The 5,000-nt window shown below is 38.8% G+C and overlaps 1 protein-coding gene across 1 annotated transcript in view; it reads right to left on the bottom strand.

Annotated features, from left to right (window-relative positions):
• Positions 1–1,023, bottom strand: part of LOC110535167 (zinc finger protein ZIC 4) — an 11,447-nt gene extending 10,424 nt beyond the window's left edge. Inside the window, exon 1 of the mRNA XM_021620030.3 lies at positions 1–1,023. This exon is cut by the window's left edge and continues 1,171 nt beyond it. The gene's annotated coding sequence lies outside the window, so the exon portion shown is untranslated.
• Positions 1,024–5,000: the final 3,977 nt, after the last annotated feature.

The following is a 5,000-nucleotide window of genomic DNA, read 5'->3' as shown; positions in this document are numbered from 1 at the left end:
TAGAATAACTTGACAGCATGCAAAATAATAATGATGATGACAAATATATTTTAATCGCAATGAAAAATACAGAAAAAAACAAAAATATAGAAAAAAAACTAAAATATAGAAAAAAAACTAAAATATAGAAGGAAAAAAACTGTTCTAAGTTCTAAAGTGGCTGCATGGAATCGCATTCGGTTGGCCGGCAGCAGCAGGACGCTTTGATAGTGAATAGAGAGATTCATGGTAGGCGCTGCAGCCCGTGGAGCTAAACAATCACCCCGCCTTCTAATTGGTCAGAGCCCCGTGATTGACGTCACTTGTGACAGTTTCCAATGTGAAGAAAATTGTTTTAGTGACAGCAAGCAGCCAGAGCGCCTGCGCCGAGCCTCAGGCAACACTTGGAAGAGAAAGATGTATTTGTATTGCAAAGGTTATTGTACTTTAAACTTCAAAAGTTAAACCGTTAGGTATAGCTGTCATATCTTCTACTGACTGACTAAGAGTTATGGAATCGCAATGTACCCAAGTTTTGCTATAAGCAAACAACACCTACAATAGTCAGGGAAAGTAGGCCTAAAGGCAAAGTAGCCCCACTAAAAATGTTGTAGGCTGCAGATAATAATAAATACAACTTGCACAACTTACGAAAATACAATGTCATTGAAATTCATAAAATGTAGCCTTTAGGTACAGTTAGAAAATGTGGTAGTAGCGAAAATATTTTCAAACATAGACTAGCCCCTTTCTCTAAAGCAATTATCCGAGTTGGGTAGTTTTTACGCATCACTCAAAGGCCCAAAAAGATACGATAAGATAAAGAAACATTTTTTATACGTCCTCCGCACCGCAACAACCCTCCTTGCTCGCTGCGCTTCCTCCTCTTCGTCGCGGGATCGGTTTCTGTGTATTAGTGAATAGGGGCGACGCCGTCCATTGTCCCGGGGAAAAGTAATGGAACCGACCTGTTGTTATGATACGGGCTAATTTCGCTACAGAGCCATGTCGGATTGAGAACCTGAACGAGAGCGGATCAGGGGAACGGGAGGTGGCGCCTGATGAACAGCGCAGAACAAGGCAAGAGTGGTAGAGATTTAAGCCCAAAATAAGACTTGCTAAAATATGAGTTATACTTGGCAATGATACTCTGAGAGAGGGCCGTCCACTGGTGAAGGAAACGGCTGTCGAAAACATAAAAGTTAATCTTATTGAGTATTCACTGCTATCAAATCAACAACCCAGTGACCACACTACTTTTAGACTATACCTTAAATCATAAAACGTATTTAGAATGTTTTTAATTATTATGTTAGAAGATGGGAGTTAATCACGTTTTTCCTCTCCACTCGTAAGACTTTTTTTTAACCAATGCGTGAAGGTCCATGATGTTACATCCCATTTTTAGGAGGAAGGCTGTAAGTTTGCTCGGCGGGCAAAAAAACAAACTATAACGTGTGTGTTGAAGAACGTATGTCTGAAAACATACTAAATATGTATGCAACATATGATTTACTTTAAAGGGGAAATTATTGGCAGTAAGCATTGGGGTATTAAGCATGTCAACATATGCGTAAAAGTTTGTTAACTTATGCATAATAGTTGGTGATTATCTATGAGCACAATAGGAAAAAAAGCTAAACATATATATTTAAAAACTAACAACGTCCACTGGTCGCCCGGTCGTCTGTGGTATTTGCCATGCTGTCGTGTTTTGTGCATGTCATTAAGCCTACACTAGACCTAAACATTCAAATACATAATTAAAGGAACTGAGCTGCGATGTGATATCATTAACATTTCCACCAACGCTATTTTACTGCTTCTATGTTATTAATTTATATTAGTCACCATTATCAAATGTTTGTCATGGGTCCTCCCCACTAAAGCGTTGCATATTTTTTCCCCCCTTCCAACTTCAACATTTTGTAAATCCATGCATGCACAAATTAATGCATATTAATACACAGTTACTTAAATACTATTATTTTAATCTAAATTGCATGTGCCCTTTATCTTAATCAAATCAGTCGGAGACAAATAGGAATTGTTCTGTGAATTGACCCAAAAAAGAGGTCAAACCGTTACCATTAGATTCATGTCAAATATCCCATGTATATCTGTTCAGCTATTAGTCGGATTATAAAGTGTCCATAGCAGTCAATCATTGGGTTGTTGTCTCAGAGAGCGATGGGTATTTCAGAGGCAGTAAAGCCTTCATTTCTTTTGACAGCGTGTCACGCAAATATTTGACTACTCTGTGGCCATCGCCTCAATAGGTATTTATTTCAGAGACCCAGATTGGGTTATCTCCATCCATGCACGAGGCTCATTGCGCTAGTGAACAAAAAAAAATAGAAACGGTTCATTGTTGAATGAATTCGTGTATCAGTAAAAAAAACAACATAATATTGCGTTAGTATCTTAATAAAGTGGTCATTACAAGTACAGCTACAATGTATAAGAGTAACTTTTTGGCTCGATTTCGTTTTTAGACTATTCTTGTTGTCTCAAAACATGCAGGCAAGAAGTGCATCGGCAACTTTTGTACTAGCCTACCGAACACTGCACACTGCTCAAAATGCTAGACACCATCATCCAACTACCCATGTGAGGACCACTCCTCACTTCTTCCTGCGTGTGTATCAGTTACCTGAACCAAAGTAAATGCATGTGACTTGAGAATCATATTCACTATTGACATCGCCAAGTCAAGCACGTCATAAATAAGTAAATACGACGTGACCATGGCTATGATTAAGAAATGGCCTCTGCTTCAGGGGTCTGATTCAGACTTAGGAAATGTGCACCTTCCCTATGCACGCCATTTCTCAGCACCTCTCAGTAGTTGGTATTCAGACTTACCTTATGCAGGTGGGTAACGGGCTTTGCAGGCGTGGTTCCCTTGCGGGCACTGAATACATTTAATTCAACACGCTGAAACCCCTCCCACTTGCTGGCCAACATATTTTCTCGTGGAGTTTTCATTCAATAGGAGTTTCAGGACATTTATGTTAAGCCATCCCTTTAGATGTGGTGTTTCTTCACGATAGAACGGTTCGGAATATTAAGGATCCTTTTCAGCACCAATTGTTAGATTTAAAAATAATCTGATCTTGAATATTATTTAGGGTTAGGAAAGTATTTTATTAATAATACATTGAAACACTGTTTTGGAGAGTCTTTATGCAAGATATATATTGGTGAATCCAAAAAAACAATTGTTTGATCCTGTAGCTGCCAAATTCAAATGTTCAATCCATGAAATATTATTGTAAAGTGGAAAAAGTGTACAATAGGGTTTGATCAATAGTCCTTTAAATCTACCCTAATAATCCTACCTAATCATGGAGCTGTGATGACAACTGTCCAGTCGTCGTGAACCGTGCGCCAGGCTCCAGGTTTGAACTACTACGTGTGGTCTGAAGTTAAATGATTATTCAAATGCAGTAGGCTTCATATCATAAATTATTGAACAACTTGTAATAGGTAAGCCACATATGATCCACTACTGCTAGCGATCCTCGGGATCAACCACACGAACGCGACAGAGGAAAGAAATGTCAACTAATGATGAAATGGATTGATGCTAAATGTAAGGAAACTAACACTAAAGTGACATTTACAAATGTATACGGATAGAACTGACGGTGACTACTGATAGTGTTTAATATTTAAAAGGATACCAATTGTTTAAAAAAAATACAGTGAAAAGTCGGGCATACAATTAAACCGTTCTAGAAACTATAAATCAGCTATGTAGGTTTGGCGCTGTACGCCATTTGCGCATGTCTACAAAAGCCTATAGCTTGGCTCTCCACATTTCATCCCTGAAAGTTACAAGGCCAGCAGCTCATGAACTTCACTGCGGAAATGTGATACGTTGATATGCTTCAGTTTTCTGCCATATCACTGGTTTCACATTTGTCTCCAGTGATCATAAGGTAAAATAGATCTAAAATAATTTTCATTTATATTTACAATCCCCTGATCCAAACATATTTACTCATTTACCCAGCTCAGAGCAAAAGCTCCTATCTGTAAACGACATTGCATGGAGAAGGGTGTTATTGCTATCAGAATAAAGAAAGTAGATGTTGTTCCACTTGAAACCGACAGGTTGATCGACCTTATTGATTGTTTCTTCGCAACGTAAAAGTGGTGTAATTAAGAGGGCCTTCAAGTCAGAATACAGCATATCTGCGGACACAGCCCCAAAACACCTTCAAATCTGTGATCTCCACCCCTAATAGCATACCATTATCGTGCTTCAATTCAAGGTCAGAATGCGTGTATAGAGAATAGTGCATAAAAAGTGATTTACCTTAAATTTACGTGCACTTAACTCGGGTAGGAATCACCCCCCCCCCCCCCCTCTCCCACCCGGGTGCCTAGTGTAGGGTTGTTGTAGTCTGCAGAGAGAGAGAGAGTGAGAGGCATCTCGAGAACACACTGCAGTAATGTATATAGACTTAATTATTTCTGGTCCAAGATGAGCTCTCTTGTAAACATCTAGAAAGAAGACGGATAGGGACCAAGCCCAGACCATATCCTTGCAATTCCCAAAACGCGTAATGGGTTTATAGGCTATATACATACACTGTATACATATTTTGTAACAAATAACTCGAAGCACATGCCTTTCACCAATCGGAATTAGCTTGCCTATATAAAATGAAATGCATTTCAGAATAAGGCCTATTTTAACGCAATTAATATCAGTTGTTAGACACCGCATGATAGACTTAATATCACTATTACAATATCACTATCACAGTGATGTTATGTTTAGATCAAAGCAATGCCTTGTAGCCTGTCTTATCGACCATAACTTACTTAGAGGCCTCCACTGATGGAATCCATATCATTGGTCACCCTGATGTAGAGGTTCTCCATTGCAGTATCCAAATAAAGAATCAGTCAACAACGCATGCGTCAATCACCGGATACTTCCTATGGCAGATAAATTAGTCAAAATAAACATGTATGATTCAACTATGAACCATGTTTGCTTTCTGTTG

The sequence above is a fragment of the Oncorhynchus mykiss genome, chromosome 11 (assembly GCF_057628025.1).
Source record: "Oncorhynchus mykiss isolate SJ-2025 chromosome 11, ASM5762802v1, whole genome shotgun sequence".
NCBI lineage: Eukaryota > Metazoa > Chordata > Actinopteri > Salmoniformes > Salmonidae > Oncorhynchus > Oncorhynchus mykiss.
Note: the sequence above shows the minus strand (reverse complement) of the source record. Positions and strands in the feature narration are given on the sequence as shown.